This window comes from Moschus berezovskii, chromosome 1, assembly GCF_049115385.1.
Source record: "Moschus berezovskii isolate FMDL1 chromosome 1, NW_MosBer_1.0, whole genome shotgun sequence".
In the NCBI taxonomy this organism is placed as follows: domain Eukaryota; kingdom Metazoa; phylum Chordata; class Mammalia; order Artiodactyla; family Moschidae; genus Moschus; species Moschus berezovskii.
The window spans coordinates 126,318,251-126,326,934 of record NC_142460.1 but is presented as its reverse complement, the minus strand read 5'-3'; positions in this window follow the sequence as shown (position 1 = coordinate 126,326,934).

Genomic DNA, 8,684 nt, shown 5'->3' with positions numbered 1-8,684 from the left:
AATGTCTCTGCTTTTTAATATGCTGTCTAGGTTGGTCATAGCTTTTCTTACAAGCGGCAAGTGGATTTTTTTCTTTTTTTTAATTTCATGCAGCAGTCACCATCTGCAGTGATTTTGGAGCCCAAAAAAATAAAGTCTCTCACTATTTCTATTGTTTTCCCATCTATTTGCGATGAAGTGATGAGACTGGATTCCAAGATCTTAGTTTTCTGAATGTTGAGTTTTGAGCCAACATTTTCACTCTCCTTTGTCACTTTCATCAAGAGACTCTAGTTTAACTTCACTTTCTGCCATAAAGGAAGCATCACTGCATATCTGAGATTATTGATATTTCTCCCAGAAATCTTGATTCTAGCTCGTGCTTCATCCAGCCTGGCATTTAGCATGACATACTCTTCATATAAGTTAAATAAGCAGGGTGACAATATATAGCCTTGATGTACCCCTTTCCTGATTTGGAACCTGCCTGTTGTTCCATGTCCAGTTTTATCTGTTGCTTCTTGCCCTGCATACAGATTTCTCAAGAGGCAGATTAGGTAGTCTGGTATTCCCATCTCTTTAAGAATTTTCTACAATTTCCTGTGATCCACAATCATAGGCTTTGGCTTAGTCAATAAAGCAGATGTAGATGTTTTTCTGGAACTCTCTTTCTTTTACAATGATCCAACTGATGTTGACAGTTTGGTCTCTGTTTCCTCTACCTATTCTAAATTCAGCTTGAACACCTGGAAGTTCACAGTTCATGTACTCTTGAAGCTTGGCTTGGAGAAATTTGAGCATTACTTTGCTAGCGTGTAGATGAGTACATTTGTACAGTAGTTTGAACATTTTTGGCATTGTCTTTTTTTGGGATTAGAATGAAAACTGACCTTCTCCAGTCCTGTGGCCACTGCTGAGTTTTCCAGACCTGCTGGCATATTGAGTGCATCACTTTCACAGCATCATCTTTTAGGATTTGAAATAGCTCAACTGGAATTCCATCACCTCCACTAGCTTTGTTTTTAGTGATGATACTAAGGCCCACTTGTCTTCGTATTCCAGGATGTCTGGCTTTAGGTGAGTGATCACACCATCATGATTATCTGGGTCATGAAGATCTTTTTTGTATAGTTCTTCTTTGTATTGTTGTCACCTCTTCTTAATATCTGTTGCTTCTGTTAGGCCCATGCCATTTCTGTCCTTTATTGTGCTTATCTTTTCATGAAAATTTCTCTTGGTATCTCCAATTTTCTTGAAGAGATCTCTAGTGTTTTCCCTTCTGTTGTTGTCCTCTGTTTCTTTGCAGTGATCACTGAAGAAGGCTTTCTTATCTCTCCTTGCTATTCTTTGGAAATCTGAATTCGAATGAGTATATCTTTTCTTTTCTCCTTTGCCTTTCACTTCTCTTCTTTTCTCAACTATTTGTAAGCCCTCATCAGACAACCATTTTGCCTTTTTGCATGTTTTTTTCTTGGGAATGGTCTTGATCACTCCCTCCTGCATAATGTCATGAATCTCCATCCACAGTTCTTCAGGCACTGTGTCTATCAGATCTAATCCCTTTTATCTATTTGTAACTTCCACTGTATAATCATAAGGGATTTGATTTAGGTCCTACCTGAATGATCTAGCAGTTTTCCCTACTCTCTTCAATTTAAGTCTGAATTTGGTAATAAGGCGTTCATGATCTGAGCCATAGTCAGCTCTCAGTCCTGTTTTTGCTGACTGTATAGAGCTTCTCCATCTTTGGCTGCAAAGAATATAATCAATCTGATTTTTGTTTCAACATCTAGTGATGTCCATGTGTAATCTTCTCTTGTGTTGTTGGAGGAGGGTGTTTGCTATGACCAGAGAATTCTCTTGGCAAATTCTGTTAGCCTTTGACCTTCTTATTTATTTAACCTGTCTATTTATTTGACCTGTCTATTTATTTAGGTCTTCCCATTTTTTGATTGGGTTGTTTGTTTTTATTGATATTGACCTGCATGTACTGTTTGTATGTTCTGGAAATTAGTCCCTCGTCAGTGGCTTCATTTGTAAATATTTTCTCCAATTTTGAACTCTCATGATTTCTTGCTGCAATCAAAGACCTCCAAAATTGTCCAGATAATAAGAAACCATGAATTTTCTACATACAAAGAAAGATGCATAGGGGCACAAGAGTTGTAAGTCTCTTCAAAGAGGTTATTATAACTTTTTGCTTTATAGTCCTCATATTATTTAAAAGTCTTAATTATAAATTGCCATTTAACATTATAAAATGCTTTTCAAACACCTCTTGAAAATTTGTTTTCTCCTTTGGTCTATTAATATGAAGAATAATCCATAATAATTAGTTTTGTAATGTTGAACTTCCCTTAACATCTTAGTATAAACTGACTTAATCATTATATAGATAGTTTTTCTGAATATTTAACTTGCATAAATGCTATTCTTAAGCTTTCTAAAGCTATTTGCTGTTGCTGTTTAGTTGCTCAGTCACGTCTGCCTCTTTTGTGACCCCATGGAATATAGCCCACTAGGCTCGCCTGTTCATGGGATTTTCCAGGCAAGAATACTGGAGTGGGTTGCCATTATCTTCTCCAGGGGATCTTCTTGATCCAGAGATGGAATCCATATCTCATGGATTAGAGGCAGATTCTTTACCACTGAACCACCTGGGAATCCCTTTTAAAACTCTATGCATGTATTAAATGAGCCTGAATCATCTTGGTTTGTAGTGCTGTTGATTGATTTTTAAAACATGATTATCTTATATATGTACAAGCAGAAATGCTAAGCCACTCCATTGCGTCCAACTCTTTTTAACCCTATGAACAGTAGCCCACCAGGCTCTTCTGTCCACGGGACTTCCCAGGCAAGAACACTTCAGTGGGTTGCATTTTTCTACTCCCAGGGAATCTTCTTCACACAGGGATCCAACCTGTGTCTCCTGTGTCTCCTGCATTTGCAAAGAGAATCTTTACCAGTGCACCACCTGGGAAACCCCATGATTATCTTAACCTCCTAAAAGGAGTTGTACAACTTTTCTTGTTTTTCTGTCTTTACACAGAACTCATATATGATGGGCTTTCCAGGTGGAGCTAGTAGTAAAGAGCCCACATGCCAGTGCAACTAGATATAAGGATGGTACTAGATATGTACCATCCTTGGGTCAGGAAGATTCCCTGGAGGAGGGCATAGTGATGCACTCCAGCATTTTTCCTGGAGAATCCCATGGACAGGGAAGCCTGGCAGGCTACAGTCCTTAGGGTTGCACAGAATTGGACACGACTGAAGTGACTTAGCAGACATGCACGCATATAAGATAGGGATTTTCAGTTTATATAAAGTCTAGTAGAACTCACTCTGGATTTATTTGAGATGGAGATCTTTGAATAGATTTTACATTTTCGTGAAAAAATAGGCTTCACTGTTGGCTCAGACACTAAAGATTTTGCCTGAAATGCAGGAGACCCAAGTTGGATCCCTGGGTGGAGAAGATCCCTGGAGAAGGGGATGGCAGCCCACACCAGTTTTCTTGCCTGGCGATTTCCATGGACAGAGGAGCCTAGCAGGTTACAATCCATGGAATCCTAGAGTCAGGCATGACTGACTAACACACTTCATTTTCAAGAATAGTTAGAGGTCTATTTAAACTTTCTATTTTCTCTTGCACTACCTGTTGTCATTTTATATTTTTACAAAAATATATGCAATTTATCTAATTTTTAAATATATTACCTTATAGTTTCTCCATATATTATCTATTTTTTAAATCATTTTATTGTTTTATTTTGTTTAGAATTTATGTATTTTATTTATAATGCCTTCATTCTTTTTTTTCCTTTTTTTTTTTTTTGGTCTTACCAAAAATTTAATTACATTTTTATGCCCTCATTTCATTCACTTTCAAAGCTATGTTTTACAGAGTTGACCACTCTACTCCTTAAAACACTTTTTCCTCTTGACTTCTAATGTTTAATCTGCTGCTCATTTTCCAGACCCTCCATCCAACCTGTATACACTGGCTTTCCTTAGAAAGTTGTTTCTTTCCTTAGAAGTTGTTTCTTGACTTTCTAATTTTGTCTTTTGGCATTTTTCCTCTAAATTATCTAATTTGGTCATGTGGCACTATATATCAGGTAGAAAAATAAGGCTAATTCATTTACATTTGCTAAGCAGCAGATATTTTATTGAACCCTCCATCTGTCATATTCAGTAAATAAGACTCCTCATTTTATTTCTAATTTCAGGGTTCCCAAAGCTCAGTAAATGGCACCAGTTTGCCTTCAGTTCCTGACTCCAGAAATCTGTACCTAATTACGTTTTTTCCTTTTGTAACCTTGAATTCTGATACATTGCTGCTGTTAAGTCGCTTCAGTTGTGTCCGACTCTGTGCAAACCCATAGACGGAAGCCCACCAGGCTCCCCCGTCCCTGGGATTCTCCAGGCAAGAACACTGGAGTGGGTTGCCATTTCCTTCTCCAATGCTGCTGCTGCTGCTGCTAAGTCACCTCAGTCGTGTCCGACTCCGTGTGACCCCATAGATGGAAGCCCACCAGGCTCCCCCGTCCCTGGGATTCTCCAGGCAAGAACACTGGAGTGGGTTGCCATTTCCTTCTCCAATGTGTGAAAGTGAAAAGTGAAAGTGAAGTCGCTCAGTCGGGTCCAACCCTTAGCGACCCCATGGACTGCAGCCTACCAGGCTGCTCCATCCATGGGATTTTCTAGGCAAGAGTACTGGAGTGGCTTGCCATTGTAAAAGTGAAAGTGAAGTCGCTCAGTTGTGTCCCACTGTTAGCGACCCCATGGATTGCAGCCTGCCAGGCTCCTCCATCCATGGGATTTTCCAAGCAAGAGTACTGGAGTGGGGTGCCTTTTCACCTACATGTATATTAGAGAAGCTTCTAATCGCCGTCTTTATTTTTTGCTTAAGCCCATGCCTAGACTACTGAGATTCTCAACCACTCCTCTCCTTCAATCCATCAACTTTATAAAAAGTGTAGGAAATTTATTGAACTAAGAAAGGGTACTAACTGAATCAATGAAAGATGATCAAAATGTACTAATTTTATTTTAATCATTTAAGGATAAGTTTTTTATATATTATAGTGAGAAAATTAGACAAGAAAGATATGTTACCATGGATCAAAGTCCTCTTGGCTATATTTAACATATATAATAAAACATGGAACCACAATCAAAGAAATTATCTTTCTATACTCACATCACTCTAACCACATTTGATTGAGTCTATACATTTTCTGACATGCTTGTTTAAATGGGCAGAAAGTTTTCATCCTTTTAAGTAAGCTAATCAAGAGGAGAGTGAAAAAGTTGGCTTAAAGCTCAACATTCGGAAAACTAAGATCATGGCATCTGGTCCCATCACTTCATGGGAAATAGATGAGGAAACAGTGGAAACAGTGGCTGACTTTATTTGGGGGGGGGCTCCAAAATCACTGCAGATGCTGATTGCAGCCAGGAAATTAAAAGACATTTACTGCTTGGAAGGAAAGTTATGACCAACCTAGATAGCATATTAAAAAGCAGAGACATTACTTTGACAACCAAGTTCCGTCTAGTCAAGGCTATGGTTTTTCCAGTGGTTATGTATGGATGTGAGAGTTGGACTGTGAAGAAGGCTGATCGCCGAAGAATTGATGCTTTTGAACTGTGGTGTTGGAGAAGACTCTTGAGAGTCCCTTGGACTTAAAGGAGATCCAACCAGTCCATTCTAAAGGAGATCAGTCCTGGGTGTTCATTGGAAGGACTGATGCTAAAGCTGAAACTGCAATACTTTGGCCACCTCATGTGATGAGTTGACTCTTTGGAAAAGACCCTGATGCTGGGAAGAACTGGGGGCAGAAGCAGAAGGGGACGACAGAGGATGTGATGGCTGGATGGCATCACCGACTTGATGAACATGAGTTTGGGTAAACTTCGGGAGTTGGTGATGGACAGGGAGGCCTGGCGTGCTGCAATTCATGGGGTTGCAAAGAGTCGGCCACAACTGAGTGACTGAACTGAACTGAATCACAGTTTTGTTCTATTATGGACTTCTGATGAGGTGGATCACAAACAGCTATAAAAAGTGCATCATGACTAGACAGGTACCTAAATTAGTCTCATTCTCTTGCCATTGATCAATTTAGAAATAGGTATGTGTCAAAATACTAGTCAACTCTTTAAAATCTGATCATTTTAATACTGAAAATTATTTATCATTCAAGAGAACTGAGTTGAGATTTTTCTGTTATTTGTAGATAAATAATTCTGATGTGATAACTTAGAATTGTGAATTGACAAATTAAGGAAGAACAAAATGTTTTTAATAAGCTAATATAATGTAATGTGCAGAATTTGAGATCTCTAAATATTGTCATTTTGTTACTCCTTTCTTATAAATCCCAAATCATCTACTTTGTGAAAACCTAAATTATGTCATTTAAAAAATTTTGGATAACATATTTACTAAGCGTAACTTTGCAATTTGGTCAAGTTTTAACACCAGATTAAGAAGCCTGCTATCAACATGGCCTGAAGAAATGTGGCACAGGACAAATTGTGGTGCATGATAATAAGAGTAATACATGACTAGGCATGCAGGCAATCTAGCAGTGCAATTCAGGGTGCAAAGACTGACTAAGCATGGATCAACAGGGAAACCAATAAGAAAATATATAAATAAGGAAGGAATGACAGACTAGATCTCATTCTTACTTTGCAAAGGAAGATTGCTATTTGACAAATTACTTATCACACTCAGAATTCTTCTCCAAATAGTCTCTGATTCTCTGCTGTGTTTTCAGCCCTTTAATAGCTTTTTTACAGGAAGCCCCTGTTTAAGGAAGCTTTATGAATTTTAACTTATAAAATAATTCCACAAACAGCTACATTAAGAATGGATATTAATTGTTGTTTTCATGAGAAAATAAACAGTAATTTTTAAAAGGAAATAGTACAAGAAGGTAGCATCTGGAGCTAAACATAAACTTTATTTTCATTCCATAAATACTGCTGCTCTTCACACTGTTAGGGTCAATCAAACATGGTAATAAATTTCATCAGGGACGTTTTTACTTGCAATACCAAAAGTAAATGGATATTTCTTTCTAGTATTTCTCCTTAACTGAGAGAGATGTTAGGCATTCTATTTCTTTTTTTCTCTACTTTCATTTGAAAGTCTAATCTATGTTTGCATAAAAGATAGAAAAAGAGCTTGCAGTTAAATGCAAATCAAATCTTTGATCCAAAACAAGCTAAAGTCAACCCTTTATTTTCAAAGCCCTGAAAATTTTGATCATGTTTAAATGCTACATTGAAATACTATGTATCAAACACACATACAAATATCTCTTTCATCTAAAAATCAGTACTCTTGATTTAAAAGACCAGACCATATTTAATACATTGAGCTACTATCACTCCAATCTATAAATGATAATATAAAATGAAAGGTAATAATACTTTACATATCTCCGCCATATGCACACAATCTCATATATATGTATTTGGTGAGAATTTTTGCCAAAGAAAAATTGTTTATAAAATTTTTTTCACCTGGCTTCCTTGGTGGCTCAGCTGATAAAAAATCTACCTGCAATGCAGGAGACCTGAAGGGTATGGCAACCCACTCTAGTACTCTTCCCCAGAAGATTCCATGGACTATCATGGAGTTGCAGAGAGTCAGACACGACTGAGTGACTTTCACTTTCACTTTTTATGCCAAATAAGAGTGGTTTTAAGCTTGCATTTATGTTCTATTACTCATTTGAGGTCCATCAGTTGTCTAAAAGTAAATTCAACCAAAATAGACCCTAACAGAGAGATATCAGGATTGTCATTCATATACAAGCTTAAGAAGCCTGGCCATGTCTCATGTGAAGAAGAAACATGGAAGTGAGAATCTCTTTCAACAGGTATTCTGGAGGGCTTTCTCTCAGAAGAATAGAGTGATTTGGGACAAAATACCTTCAGTAATAGTGCAGGTAAAAAGAAAGTTCATCTCTGTCAAGGAGTCTACACAGGCAAAAAATAATAATCCTGTAAAAAATGGAAACCCCAACCCTGTGCAATTATACTTGTACAGATGTTTTCAAATTTGAAAACTATATGTACCTTACTTAAAGTCAGAGGAACAAATGTTAAATGGCAGGAGTCCCCAAAAGTATGGTGTTCACCCAAAAACAACATAAGCAAGATCTACAATAAAGATATTGGGAGACAACTTAGATGTATAGATAGCTACACAGATGTGAAGAAAGCTGATCGCCGAATAATTGATGCTTTTGAACTGTGGTGCTGAAGAAGACTCTTGAGAGTCCCTTGGACTGCAAGGAGATCCAACCAGTCCATTCTAAAGGAGATCAATCTTGGGTGTTCATTGGAAGGACTGATGCTAAAGCTGAAACTCCAATACTTTGGCCACCTCATGCGATGAGTTGACTCACTGGAAAAGAGTCTGATGCTGGGAAGGATTGGGGGTGGGAGGAGAAGGGGACGACAGAGAATGAGATGGCTGGATGGCATCACCGACTCGATGGACATGAGTTTGAGTGAACTCCGGGAGTTGGTGATGGACAAGGAGGCCTGGCGTGCTGTGATTCACGGGGTCGCAAAGAGTCAGACACGACTGAGTGACTGAACTGAACTGAACTGAACACAGATGGATATGATTCTGTGTGTAATACATAATGATTTGTAAGGCAGAATCATAGACT